At 45.9% G+C, this 15,333-nt stretch overlaps 1 protein-coding gene across 10 annotated transcripts in view; it reads left to right on the top strand.

Moving 5' to 3' along the window:
- The window catches only part of MTMR3 (myotubularin related protein 3), a 208,749-nt gene that overhangs the window by 54,591 nt on the left and 138,825 nt on the right, over window positions 1-15,333 (top strand). For 8 of the 10 annotated variants that reach the window (XM_034790895.1, XM_034790894.1, XM_034790900.1 and 5 more), the window contains one exon: window positions 3,603-3,683. The exons of the other annotated variants lie outside the window; for them this stretch is intronic. The gene's annotated coding sequence lies outside the window, so the exon portion shown is untranslated. The remainder of the gene's footprint in view (window positions 1-3,602; window positions 3,684-15,333) is intronic. 10 annotated transcript variants of the gene reach the window in all.

A 15,333-nucleotide genomic window follows, 5' to 3' on the forward strand; every position in this document is an offset into this window, starting at 1 on the left:
ATGCCCTTTTTTATGCATTCAATTGTGCCTATGTATTGCAGATGATAAGAGACTATCTCTGAAGTTTTAGCCTCATGATAATTAAATCATATATTTTAAGTGTGTCATCACCTGGCCACAGTGTGCATGTAGGAAATTAACACATCCCCATTTTTAACATAGTTGAGACATACCAATCCATAGCAGTGTACTATACATTATCACAGTATTATAGACTAGAGTATCAAATGAGATGTGGCTTCTTTATGCCACTCAGGTGGGGCAAAAAGGCCAGAATCTGGAAATGGCCAGCAGGAAATTCTCTTGATGGCATGAAGCGGACCCAGCTGGCTCCTATGCCATCCGCCCTCTGTCCCAATCTAGGGGCATATCATAGATATGATCAGCATCAGGGGAGGGTAAGTAGTGGAGTTATGCCTATTCTCCACTGCTATAGTGTCCTTAATGGTATAACTTAAAGCAGCCATGTAGGTGCTCTAACTCTAGTTGGGGTGGGACCAGCACAGACTGGCGTTTAGAATTTGGGAGCTGAAACTAGTTTTCTGGCCCTTTCATCTCCTGGGTCAAATGGAACTTGTGTGCCAGAGAGAATCTGTCAGTATTAATTTCAAATGTGACATTATTTAAATAAACTTTATTATGTTAAAAATAAATCACCAGCTGTAAGAATACTGTATATCCAATCACTCTCATACATCAGAAACTGAGACTGTTACCCTCTCTGCTGGTTGGTATTTGTAAGATGATAGCTTAATTCAGAGTGGTGTTTCTTGGTATAGCCCAGAAGTATAGCCACATCCGGGCCGCGGGACCCTCCTGCCTGGCCCCTGAGCTCCTGGCCCTGGAGGCTAGCCCCCAGCCCCTCCCCTGCTATTCCCCCTCCCCTGCAGCCTCAGCTCACTGCACTGCTGGTGCAATGCTCTGGGCAGCAGGGCTGTGAGCTCCTGGGGCAGCACAGTTGCAGAGCCCGGCCTGACCCAGTGTCTGTGCTGTACCATGGCGTGGCTGGCTCCCACCGGGCGGCGTGGCTGCCTGTCCTGGGCTCTGGGTGGCACAGCTGTAGCACCTCCAGGCAGCGTGGTAAGGGGGCAGGGGGTGGGGGTGGATAGAGGGCAGGAGAGTTTGGGGTGGTAGTTGGGGTTGGGGGTGTGGATAGGGGTTGGGGTGGTCAGAGGGTGGGGAACAGGGGGGTTGAATGGGGATAGGGGTCCCGGGGGGGGGCAATCAGGAGCGGGGGGGTTGGATGAGGCGGCAGGTGACAGTCGGGCAGGGTTCTGGGGGAGGTCAGGGGACAGGGAGAAGGGGTGGTTGGATGGGGCAGGGGTCCCGGGGGGGCAGTCAGGAATGAGAGGAGGGGTTGGATGGGGCGGGGGTTCCGGGGGCGGTCGGGACAGGGAATGGAATGGGGTGGGGTGGGGTGGATGGGGCAGGAGTCCCAGAGGGGCTGTCAGGGGGTGAGAAGCGGGGGGGTGGGGGCAGATAGGGAGCGGGGGCCGGGCCATGCCTGGCTGTTTGGGGAGGCAGAGCCTCCCCTAACCGGCCCTCCATACAATTTCGGAAACCCGATGTGGCCCTCAGGCCAAAAAGTTTGCCTGCCCCTGGTATAGCTTGTTGTTTTTTGGACCAAGTTGCTGACTTAGGAAGTGATAACATTTTAGCTGCTTATCTATGACCAGCAGCTTTACAGAGGAATGCTAATGAATCTGTCATGAAGTAGTTTCCAAATACTGCCAGAAATAAACTTCTGTAACAAACTTGGTCGGTCTCCATGTCAAACCAAGCTTTGTGCAACTAAGCAACTGTAAAACTGAGCTTTGTGCAGTAAGCTTGGCTTGCTACTTGGTAATCAGGTCGTGTTCTTTTTGCTTCATATGTCACTGCTAACCATCATCAATCATAAAGACTCTGGAATTGGAAATTAACCTGCAGTTTTGCTCAATTGTGCAAGGCATAATAAAATACAGTTTCTCTGTATCCTACTTTAGCCTGTTTGTTTTAATAATTGTGATTATTAGTGGCACATTTATCCTTTCTTGTATCTACTATCAAGATAAAACATTGATAGGGCAAGATTTTTTTTTTTTTGTAGCTGAAAGTTAATGTAAGTCTGTGTTCTTCTCTAAAGTATATTGACTACATACTGTTTTAAAACTCCTTGCGCTTGATAGACTTTGCTCCTATGTTTGTCATTTTATTTTTCAGTGTTCTCCTCCCAGCACCTCAGACCTAAAATTAGAGATCCCTGTTTTTTGTGTACTGGAAGTATTATTTTCTTTTTTTATTCTTTCCGGTTGTAAAGCACCAACTAATTTAGACAATACATATGTAAGAAAATAGAGATTTTTAACTAGAATCTGATTGAATCTGATTGAGGGGTATATCTCCATTGATAGAATATCACATTGATAGACTATTACCATTGGTGGAATGGTATTTCTGTTTAATTTAGATTTTCCTGGCTCATATGCCTCTGGCATGCCATTAGGGTGGTTTAAAAGTTATTGTAAAGAACAACACAAGTAGTTCACTAGGTGCGTGGAAGTGGTATGCCATCTGTTTGGTTACTTTCATTCTTCTAGAAATTGCTGGTTTCAGACAGGAGTTTTAATTTTGGGGGTCCGGTATTCAATTTAGCATACAGTTTTTTAGCCTCATGTGATTTCAGTTGTCAGAGTAATCATTCAAATGTGATGAAAGATGCCTGTGGATACGAGGTGAAGTCATTGGATAGGAATGAGGCAAATTAGACCTTTCACCCCTATAAAGGCTGGGCTTTTGCATAGTTGGGGCAAAAATATTTTACATTAATACTTTCAAAGGTATCTGTTTGCACAGTTTTAGGTAACTTAAAAAAATTGAGATTAGGAAGAAATTTCTTATATGGAGATAATTGTCCACTTGGGAACAGAGAGTCCTGTGGCACCTTTAAGACTAACAGATTGTATTGGAGCATAAGCTTTCGTGGGTGAATGCCCACTTCGTCGGATGCAACGGCTACCCCTCTGATACTTGTCCACTTGGGGTTTTTTACACTCTCTGTAATGCATCTGGTACTAGGCCTGGTCAAAGAGAAGATAACAGATTAGATGGCCACCGATCTGATGCAGTACGTCCTCTCCCATTAATGGTTTTTTTCTTAATTTGACTTTTTTTTGTAAAAAGCCAAATCTGTTGCAAGTCTGGTGTAGATACTAGCTTTCTAAAAGTCTGTTACTGAATAATATCTTCTAATACTTCCCTGTTGGGAAGAGGGTTGAAAAACAGTTGAGATACCTTATGGGCAACTTTTCTGACCCATTCCCTTCCAAGAGTCAGACTTTAACGGGAACCCTGTGTGCTTCATAAATCTGTATTACCCCTTCAAAGCTTGTTGCTTTCACCAATAGAAGTTGGTCCAGTAAAAGATATTACCTCACCCCCATTCAGGTATATTGAGATCTGGCTAATTATGAGGTCTCATGCAGTAGCTAGCAGTTGTTGACTTTTCATTTTTAAACTGGGAAGAGTTGTGTGGTAATTGAGTTTGTTTAATATCCTGTTTTTGAAAAAAAGAAATGCCTTTTTGATTGAAGACTTTTAAAGTACAGTCTTTGATTTTGCAGCTTTTAATGTGAAGTGTCAGAAAAGCAACATCTGAAACTTGCTGGGACAAAGAAGACTCATTTGTTACCTATCACTATTTGGTAAGTTTATAGATTTTATCTAGACAAGTTTTGCTGCTGGTTTCCACAGCTATGATTGATTAGTCTGTTCATGAAATAAAAGAGGCAAACTAAGGTCAACATCCTAAGACATTGGGTAGGATCCAGTAGTTTTTTTTGCAGCTGCGGAACTTACCACAGACTTATTTGGGCATAAACTTTCGTAGTTAAAACCTCACTTCTTCGGATGCATCCACCAGACTCCTTGTTGTTTTTGTAGATACAGACTAACACGGCTACCCCCTGATACTTGATACCACAGACTTGTTCTCCAGAATCTTTCACTTTAAAAAAGTTTTCTAGCCCTTTTGGTTGTGAAAAAAAATCTTCCAAATGTGAACCAGTATAGTTTTCCTGAGTCTGTATTAACAGAGAAATCTAAAGATGGCAACATAAATGTCAGTAGTGCTAACCATTTCACTGCTGAACAGTTTTGCAGAATCATTTAGCAAATTTTAGATGCAGTGGTAGACATCAGGGAGAGGGCAGTAGGACAGTTACTGTTAAGGGTTGCTGGGAGGGAAAACTGGAAATTCAGCCCCCTCTCAAAAATATTTTCAAGTCATCTCTGCCCTCATGGTGGAAGGTAAAAGATTTGTCCTCTGCCCAGTGTCAGCTGTCTCACCTGCCTCTTAGGCCATGTCTACACTACCACTTATGTCGACAAAACTTATGTTGCTCATTGGTGTGGAAAAAAACCCCACCCCCCTGAGTGACATAAGTTTTGCCAGCTTAAGGGGTAGTGTGGTCAGCGCTATGTCAGCGGGAGAGGTTTTCATTGGTACAGCTGTGCCATTGTAAGCTTGCTAGTGTAGACATGGCATTAGATAAAAAAAACCCAAACCATCTCCTGGAGTGCTTAATGCCCCCATCTTGCCACTTTTTTTTTATCAAAACCTTCAGTTTCCTACCTGCAACTTCTACAGTGCACTTACGGGTTGTTGGAACAAAAATCTGTATTACACTGGAAATTTTGGGGCAGTACAAATTCTATGTTAATACCAAAATAATGAAATTCAGGTGCTGGGAAAGGAAGGAAGGGAAAGAGTATTAAATACTGGGATCTCTCTCTCTTTCCCTTTTTCTTTCTCTCCTACTTTCCTTTGCTCTCAGCACTAAGCAGATATCTTTACATATCTTTAAATGCGAGATTATAAACTTTACTAGGCATCTTGCTCTTTCAGCCAGGACATGCAGATGGAGAAGGTAATAGGAGAAACATAAACACCTTACTTTGTCAGAAATTAACAGAAATACCGCTACAGTAGAAAGGATAGCCCCATACTTTGAAAACTTTATAGCAGAACTGGTGAGCCACAGAATGAAGTTTTATTTTTAAGAACAAAGATTACTAGCAACCAGCTGTCTAGGAATAGGGATTTGAACTTGAGAGTCAGGGTATGTCTACACTACGAAATAGGTCGAATTTATAGAAGTCGTTTTTTTAGAAATAGTTTTTTACAGTCGATTGTGTGTGTCCCCACACAAAATCCTCTACGTGCATTAAGTTGGCGGAAAGCAATCATTTCGTGCCTTTTTTCCTGGGTTACCTGTGCAGACGCCATACCACAGCAAGCATGGAGCCCGCTCACCGTCACTGTATGTCTCCTGGGTGCTGGCAGACGTGGGACTGCATTGCTACACAGCAGCAGCTCATTGCCTTTTGGCAGCAGACGGTGCATTACGCCTGGTAGCCATCGACGTCATACTCCTGGCTGCTCTTTTAGCCGACCTCGGTGAGGTCGGTCAGGGGTGCCTGGGCAGACATGGGAGTGACTCAGCCAGATCATTCCCTTTTTAAGTTTCGCGTCCTGGAGACTCAGTCCTGCTAGCAGTCGTACTGCACCGTCTTCTGGTGAGCAGCCAGGAAATGACGATGGCTAGCAGTCGTACTGCACCATCTTCTGGCGAGCAGCCAGGAGATGACAATGGCTAGCAGTGGTACTGCACCATCTGCTGCCAGCCTAAGATGTATAAGATAGATGGAGTGGATCAAAACAAGAAATAGACCAGTTTTGTTTTCTATTCATTTGTATTCATTTGCTCCTCCCTCCCTCCGTGAAATCAACGGCCTGCTAAACCCAGGGTTTTGAGTTCAATCCTTGATGGGGCCATTCTGTGCAACAGTTGTTTGTGTTTCTCCTTGATGCAAAGCCACCCCTTTTGTTGATTTTAATTCCCTGTAAGCCATGTTATCAGTCGCCTCTCCCTCCGTCAGAGCAACGGCAGACAATCGTTTTGCGCCTTTTTTCAGCGCAGACACCATAGCACTGGGAACATGGAGCCCGCTCAGATCACCGCGGCAATTATAAGCACTGTAAACACCAGGTGCATTATTCTGCAGTATATGCAGAACCAGAACCTGCAAAAGCAAAACCAGGCGAGAAGGCGACGGCAGCATGGTGACGAGAGTGATGAGGACATAAGAACGGCCGTACTGGGTCAGACCAAAGGTCCATCTAGCCCAGTATCCTATTTACCGACAGTGGCCAATGCCAGGTGCCCTAGAGGGAGTGGACCAGCAGGCAATGATCAAGTGATCTCTCTCCTGCCATCCATCTCCATCCTCTGACAAACAGGCTAGGGACACCATTCCTTACCCATTCTGGCTAATAGCCATTAATGGACTTAACCACCATGAATTTATCCAGTTCTCTTTTAAACGCTGTTATAGTCCTAGCCTTCACAACCTCCTTGGGCAAGGAGTTCCACAAGTGGACTATGCGCTGCGTGAAGAAGAACTTCCTTGTATTTGTTTTAAACCTGCTGCCTATTAATTTCATTTGGTGACCCCTAGTTCTTGTATTATGGGAATAAGTAAATAACTTTTCCTTATCCACTTTCTCCACATCACTCATGATTTTATATACCCCTATCATATCCCCCCTTAGTCTCCTCTTTTCCAAGCTGAAGAGTCCTAGCCTCTTTCATCTCTCCTCATATGGGACCCATTCCAAACCCCTGATCATTTTAGTTGCCCTTTTCTGAACCTTTTCTAGTGCCAGTATATCTTTTTCGAGATGAGGAGACCACATCTGTAAGCAGTATTCGAGATGTGGGCGTACCATCGATTTATATAAGGGCAATAATATATTCTCAGTCTTATTCTCTATCTCCTTTTTAATGATCCCTAACATCCTGTTTGCTTTTTTGACCGCCTCTGCACACTGCGCGGCCATCTTCAGAGAACTATCCACGATGACTCCAAGATCTTTTTCCTGACTCGTTGTAGCTAAATTAGCCCCCATCATATTGTATGTATAGTTGGGGTTATTTTTTCCAATGTGCATTACTTTACATTTATCCACATTAAATTTCATTTGCCATTTTGTTGCCCAATCACTTAGTTTTGTGAAATCTTTTTGAAGTTCATCACAGTCTGCTTTGGTCTTAACTATCTTGAGCAGTTTAGTATCATCTGCAAACTTTGCCACCTCACTGTTTACCCCATTCTCCAGATCATTTATAAATAAGTTGAATAGGATTGGTCCGAGGACTGACCCTTTGGGAACACCACTAGTTACCCCTCTCCATTCTAAGAATTTACCATTAATTCCTACCCTTTGTTCCCGGTCTTTTAACCAGTTCTCAATCCATGAAAGGACCTTCCCTTTTATCCCTTGACAACTTCATTTACGTAAGAGCCTTTGGTGAGGGACCTTGTCAAAGACTTTCTGGAAATCTAAGTACACTATGTCCACTGGATCCCCCTTGTCCACGTTTGTTGACCCCTTCAAAGAACTCTAATAGATTAGTAAGACACGATTTCCCTTTACAGAAACCATGTTGACTATTGCTCAACAGTTTGGTTTTCTATGTGTCTGACAATTTTATTATTAACTATTGTTTCGATTAATTTACCCTTTACCGACGTTAGACTTACCGGTCTGTAATTGCCGGGATCACCTCTAGAGCCCTTTTTAAATATTGGCATTACATTAGCTAACTTCCAGTCATTGGGTACAGAATCCGATTTAAAGGACAGGTTACAAACCTTAGTTAATAGTTCCGCAACTTCACATTTGAGTTCTTTCAGAACTCTTGGGGCAATGCCATCTGGTCCCGGTGACTTGTTAATGTTACCTCAGATTTGTCACCTACAAAAGCCGGCTCAGGTTTGGGAATCTCCCTAACATCCTCAGCCGTGAAGACTGAAGCAAAGAATCCATTTAGTTTCTCCGCACTGACTTTATCGTCTTTAAGCACTTCTTTTGTATCTCGATCATCAAGGGGCCCCACTGGTTGTTTAGCAGGCTTCCTGCTTCTGATATACTTAAAAAACATTTTGTTATTACCTTTGGAGTTTTTGGCTAGCCGTTCTTCAAACTCCTCTTTGGCTTTTCTTATTACATTCTTGCAAATAATCTGGCAGCGTTTATGCTCCTTTCTATTTGCCTCACTAGGATTTGACTTCCACTTTTTCAAGGAAGTCTTTATCTCTCACTGCTTCTTTTACATGGTTGTTAAGCCACGGTGGCTCTTTTTTAGTTCTTTTACTGTGTTTCTTAATTTGGGGTATACATTGAAGTTGGGCCTCTATTATGGTATCTTCAAAAAGCGCCCATGCAGCTTACAGGGATTTCACTTTAGTCACTGTACTTTTTAACTTCTGTTTAACTAATCCCCTCATTTTTGCATAGTTCCCCCTTTTGAAATTAAATGCCACAGTGTTGGGCTGTTGAGATGTTCTTCCCACCACAGGGATGTTGAATGCTATTGTATTATGGTCACTATTTCCAAGCGGTCCTGTTATAGTTACCTCTTGGACCAGCTCCTGCGCTCCACTCAGGACTATATCTAGAGTTGCCTCTCCCCTTGTGGGTTCCCGTACCAGCTACACCATGAAGCAGTCATTTAAAGTATCGAGAAATTTTATCTCTGCATTTCGTCCTGAAGTGAAATGTTCCCACTATTATTGGGTTCTTAATTTTGATAGCCTCTCTAATTTTCCTTAGCATTTCATCATCACTATCACTGTCCTGGTCAGGTGGTCTATAATAGATCCCTAATGTTATATTCTTATTAGAGCATGAAATTTTTATCCATAGAGATTCTATGGAACATGTAGATTCACTTAAGATTTGATTCTACATTTTCTTTCACATATAGTGCCACTCCCCCCCCCTCCACGACCTGTTCTGTCCTTCCGATATGTTTTGTACCCCGGAATGATTGTGTGCCATTGATTGCTCTCAGTCCACCAGGTTTCTGTGATGCCTATTATATCAATATCCTCCTTTATCACGAGGCACTCTAGTTCACCCATCTTATTATTTAGACTTCTAGCATTTGTGCACAAGCACTTTAAAAACTTGTGACTGTTTCTTTGTCTGCCCTTTTATGACATGGACATAGACTTCTCACAAAGTACGGGCCCCGCAATGTGCACATCATGGTGTTAATGGGGCAGATTCATGCCGTGGAATGCTGATTCTGGGCCCGGAAAACAAGCACAGAATGGTGGGACTGCATAGTGTTGCAGGTGTGGGACGATTCCCAGTGGCTGTGAAACTTTCGCATGCGTAAGGGCACTTTCATGGAACTTTGTGACTTGCTTTCCCCTTCCTTGAAGCGCCAGAATACCAAGATGAGAGCAGCTCTCACAGTTGAGAAGCGAGTGGCGATAGCCCTGTGGAAGCTTGCAACGCGAAACAGCTACCGGTCAGTCGGGCATCAATTTGGAGTGGGCAAATCTACTGTGGGGGCTGCTGTGATGCAAGTAGCCAACGCAATCAAAGAGCTGCTGCTATCAAGGGTAGTGACTCTGGGAAATGTGCAAGCCATTGTGGATGGGCTTTGCTGGAATGGGATTCCCTAACTGTGGTGGGGCGATAGATGGAACCCATATCCCTATCTTGGCACTGAAAGGGGTACTTTTCAATGGTGCTGCAAGCACTGGTGGATCACAAGGGACGTTTCACCAACATCAACGTGGGATGGCCAGAAAGGGTTCATGACGCTCGCGTCTTCAGGAATGCTGGTCTGTTTCAAAAGCTGCAGGAAGGGATTTTCTTCCCAGACCAGAAAATAACCGTTGGGGATGTTGAAATGCCTATAGTTTTCCTTGGGGACTTAGCCTACCCCTTAATGCCATGGCTCATGAAGTCATACACATGCAGCCTGGACAGTAGTCAGGAGCTGTTCAACTATAGGCTGAGCAAGTGCAGAATGATGGTAGAATGTGCATTTGGACGTTTAAAAGTGCGCTGGCGCAGTTTACTGACTCGGATAGACCTTAGCGAAACCAATATTCCCATTGTTATTATTGCTTGCTGTGCGTTCCACAATCTCTGTGAGAGTAAGGGGGAGATGTTTTATGGTGGGGTGGGAGGTTGAGGCAAATCGCCTGGCTGCTGATTGCGCGCAGCCAGACACCAGGGCGTTTAGAAGAGTACAGGAGGGCGCGGTGCGCATCAGAGAAGCTTTGAAAACCAGTTTCCAGGCTATGGTGTGAAAGTTCTGTTTGTTTCTTCTTGATGAACCCCCTCCCCCCCTTGGTTCACTCTACTTCCGTGTAAGTTAACCACCCTCCCCTCTCCCTTTCGATCACCGCTTGCAGAGGCAATAAAGTCGTTGTTGCTTCACATTCATGCATTCTTTATTAATTCATCACAGAAATAGGAGGATAACTGCCAAGGTAGCCCGGGAGGGGTGGGAGAGGAGGGAAGGACAAGGCCACACTAAACTTTAAAACTTATTGAATGCCAGCCTTCTGTTGCTTGGGGAATCGTCTGGGGTGGAGTGGCTGGGTGGCCGGAGGCCCCCCCACCGCATTCTTCAGCGTCTGGGTGAGGAGGCTATGGAACTTGGGGAGGAGGGCGGTTGTTTACACAGGGGCTGTAGCGGTGGTCTGTGCTCCTGCTGCCTTTCCTGCAGCTCAGCCATACGCTGGAGCATATGAGTTTGACCCTCCAGCAGCCTGAGCATTGACTTCTGCCTTCTGTCAGCAAGCTGACGCCACCTATCATCTTCAGCCCACCACCTCTCCTCGTGTTCATATTGTGCTTTCCTGCACTCTGACATTGTCTGCGTCCACACATTCTTCTGTGCTCTGTCAGTGTAGGAGGACAGTATGAGCTCAGAGAACATTACATCCCGAGTGCATTTTTTTCGCGTTCTAATCTTCGGTAGCCTCTGGGAAGGAGAAACATATGCAGCTGATGGAGGAAAAATAAGGGAGAGTGGTAGTTAAAAAGACACATTTTATAGAACAATGGGTACACTCTTTCACGGTAAACCTTGCTGTTAACATTACATAGCACATGTGCTTTCGTTACAAGGTCACATTTTGCCTCTGGTTTGGTGTGAGAGATCACTCACGGAGGGCCGGGCAACAGAATTCGGCTTGCAGGCAGCCATGGTAAGCCAGTCTTTTGGCTTCTTTAACCTTCATAACATGGGAATGGTTTCAAACAGCAGTGCCCTCTTTTCCCATACCAAGTGGCCGTTGGGTTGGCCATTTAAAATGGGTTGGCAATTTAAAAGGAGGGGCTGCGGTTTCCGGGTTAACATGCAGCACAAACCGAATTAACCCTACTAGGGAGAACGGAATAAAGCTGCCCTCCCCAGAAACCTTTTGTAAAGGCTTTGGGGGTACATCCAGGAGAGCTTTATGGAGATGTCCTTGGAGGATTTCCGCTCCATCCCCAGACACGTGAACAGACTTTTCTAGTAGCTGTACTGGCCGTGAATGCCAGGGCAAATTAATCATTAAACACGCTTGCTTTTAAACCATGTATAATATTTACAAAGGTACACTCACCAGAGGTCCCTTCTCTGCCTTCAGGGCCCAGGAGCCCGCCTTGGGTGGGTTTGGGGGGTACTGACTCCAGGTCCAGGGTGAGAAACAGATCCTGACTGGTGGGGAAACCGGTTTCTCCACTTCCTTGCTGTGAACTATCTTCCTCGTCCCCAAAACCCTCTTCTGTGTTACGTTCTACTCCATTGATGGAGTCAAAGCACAGGGTTGGGGTAGTGGTTGCTGCACCCCTAGAGTGGCATGCAGCTCATCATAGAAGCGACATGTTTGGGGCTGTGACCCGGAGCGGCCATTTGCCTCTCTATTTTTTTTGGTAGGCTTGCCTGAGCTCCTTAATTTTCACGCGGCACTGCTGCGAGTCCCTGTTATAGCCTCTGTCCTTCATGCCCTTGGAGATTTTTTTCAAATGTTTTGGCATTTCGTTTACTGGAACGGAGTTCAGGTAGCACGGATTCATCTCCCCATACAGCAATTAGATCCCGTACCTCCCGTTCGGTCCACGCTGGAGCTCTTTTGCAATTCTGGGACTCCATGGTCACCTCTGCTGATGAGCTCTGCATGGTCACCTGTGCTGACCAGCTCGCCACGCTGGCCAAATGGGAAATGAAATTCAAAAGTTTGCGGGACTTTTCCTGTCTACCTGGCCATTGCATCTGAGTTGAGAGCGCTGTCCAGAGCGGTCACAATGGAGCACTCTGGGACAGCTCATGGAGGCCAATACTGTCGAATTGTGTCCACACTACCCCAAATTTGACCCCGCAAGGCCGATTTCAGCGCTAATTCCCTCGGAGGATGGAGTAAAGAAATCAATTTTAAGAGCCCTTTAAGTCGGAAAAAAGGGCTTCGTCGTGTGGACAGGTGCATGGTTAAATCTAGGTACTGCTGCTAAATTCAACCTAAAATTGTAGTGTAGACCAGGCCTCATGTTTTCTTGAATAGTGAGGACCTATTTGGGGAAAATGTTATTAAACCACAGTAAACCACTGGAGATTTGCTAACTGTAGTTAAACCAGACTGGAACTTTTACTCCATTCAACTACTAATCAGGGAAGATTAACTCAGGTCCTGTGTGAGAGAGAATGGATTTCTTTGGACAGTTTGTGCTAATCTCAGTTTGTACTGAATTGCCCTGGAATGTGGGATGATGTGTGGATTGACATCAGTGAAATCCAACAAAGCTGTCTGTTAAGAAAAGACTAAAGTTCACAGAAACAAGGTTTCATTTTCAGAGTATTGCTGATAATTTTTACAGCCAAATCTTTTTCAGTTCAGAATCCTACTTCTAGTCTATAAGAAATATGTTGCTTGTTTCCAGGCATATGACACCTTATTGAAAACCTGCTCACTCTTTAATTCATCTGATCTTTAGCAGTGAGAACTGCTAAATCAGTTCTGATCATAGTAATTTTCTGATCATAGTGATTGAACACGGAAATGGGTTTCTGTAGGCAGATTTGTAAACAAGTTGTGTTCAGATTTTTCAGCCAGAGGGTCAATCATATTAATTCAGAAAGGTCAAGGGACTACAGTCAATACCTTTAGACAGATTTTCTGGCCCACTTTTCTCCTTTTGCATCCCTCAGATGGTACAAAGGAAGCTGAACCCCCATCATTACTGGTGATGCACCTAATGTGATGGCGTTCCCGGTGGGTGTAATGCCCGCATATTTGTTTCCCTCGTTGTCTCTTGGGGACTGTCGCAGGGCAGGTGCGCCCCATCCCCTTTTGGAATGTGGTAAGATTTGTTGTCGCCCCACGGCTAAATCTGCGTGATCACACTGGAGCTCGGGGTAGTGTGGCCTAATGGCCAAAGTGAATATGGTTGCCCTCTCCTTCCGGGCAGTGTGACCCAATGGCCAAAGTCTAGATGGTAGCCCTCAGGTGTGGGCTGCATGGCCAAATGGCCAGAGTCTATATATAAGACTACAGTTTAGTCATGGGTATTTTTAGTAAAAGTCATGGACAGGTCATGGGCAATAAACAAAAATTCATGGCCTGTGACCTGTCCATGACTTATACTAGGAATACCTGTGATTACATCTTGGGGGGGGGGGGGGGGGGGGGGGGGGGGGGCGGGCCCCCTGGGGGGGGGGGGGCATTGGGGGGGCTGCTGCTAAGGGGGGCCAGGGGACCACTGTTGGGGGTGGGGCACCAGGGGCCAGTGGCACCAGCTGCTGGGGGTCATGGACCACAACTGTTGCGGCCGGCTCTGGACCGCTGTCGAGGCCAGCGGACTGCGGCTGCTCCGGCCGGCCGGGGACCACTGCCGAGGCCAGCCTCCCTATCGGGGTAGGGTGGCCTTCTGGCCGGAGTCAATATCTCTTTGTGTCCCAGCAGCCAAAGTCAATATGGCTGCCCTCTTCAGCAGGTCTGAGTGGCCTAGTGCTCTGTTGCGGGAGTGGGCCACCACTTGGGGGTGGTGGTGGCTAGGGTAGGGGGATCTGGGCCCTCCCTGCTCCACCGGGTCCCAGCTCAGGGCCCTGGCAGCAGGGAATATGACTTAAGCACGCTGATGCCACCTGGCACAATGACTAGTCCCACTGAGCTACTTCCTACCTTGTACCTAGTGCAGTGGTCCAGATGTTGCCAGGGTCTGTGGGCTCTTCAGCCTGTGCAGCTCTCAGCAGCTCTGACACTCTTTGGGCATCCGCCTGGGCTTTGGCACCTCCGGCATCTGCCACCAGGGGCCTCGGCAGTTCTTGGGCTGGAGCCTGCAATGTGTGTCCTCCCTTCTCAGCAGTCCACCCGGAATGAGCTGGGCTGCTCCCTTTTATATCTGGTCTCCAGCTGGAGCGTGCCCAGCAGGGCTGATGGGGCAGTGCCTCCTTGTCCCAAAGGGAGGAGTTAACCCCTGCAGTACCAGTGCGGGGCAGGCATGCTCTGTCACCATAGGGACCATACCCAGCTGTTATAAATTAGAACATACCCCAGGCTGCTCTGATTTGTGCCAGAACGGAGGCAAAAAATCAGGATGTTGTTTCTCAGACTCTCTTTTTCTCTTTCCGTGTGCTGTCCTGCTTAACTGTAGTTTGTATTGTGAAGGCGGAGCCATCCTTTGCTAGTAGCTCCCATAGGATCAGTCAGAACTATCCTGCTCTCTCTGGGGTACTCACAGATTGGCAAGAATTAGGCAATGGAACACCAGACATACTCTCCTGCAGTGCAGCTGGTGGCCTTCAGGGAAGCTGATGAGCAGCTGCAGCAGGGAAGGAACAGCAGTCTTCAGTGCTTTCAACTCACATGCACCAGAGCTGCTGCTGGGGTTATATGGGAAGCAGTGAGAGGCAGTTAAGGAGGTGGTGCCACCATGCTCCTCTTCATATGGGCTGATTCAAACACTGTAGTTCAAAAAATCACAGGACACAGCTCAGTTGCTTTCAAATACTTATTTTCTTCTAAACTTCTTCTGGGTAACAGTTTAGAGTCATGAGGGCCACATGTAGGACACCACTACTGTAGACTACATGATGACTAATTGCCTTCTATGAAAAGATAACTGGCTCTGTGGATGTAGGGAAAGCAAGGGACGTGTTATTCCTTTACTTTAGCAAAGCTTTTGATAGTTTCCCACAGTATTAGGGGGAGGGATAGCTCAGTGGTTTGAGCATTGGCCTGTTAAACCCAGGGTTGTAAGTTCAATCCTTCAGGGGGCTATTTGGGGATTTAGTTGGGGATTGGTCCTGCTTTTTGGACTAGATGACCTCCTGAGGTCTCTTCCAACCCTGATATTCTATGATTCTATATGTATAGTCAGGATGTTTTCCAATGTGCATTACTTTGCATTTATCAACACTGAATTTCATTTGCCATTTTGTTGCCCAGTCACCCAGTTTTGAGAGATCCTTTTGTAACTATTCGCAGTGTGCTTGGGGC

This window comes from Trachemys scripta, chromosome 15 (assembly GCF_013100865.1).
Source record: "Trachemys scripta elegans isolate TJP31775 chromosome 15, CAS_Tse_1.0, whole genome shotgun sequence".
NCBI lineage: Eukaryota > Metazoa > Chordata > Testudines > Emydidae > Trachemys > Trachemys scripta.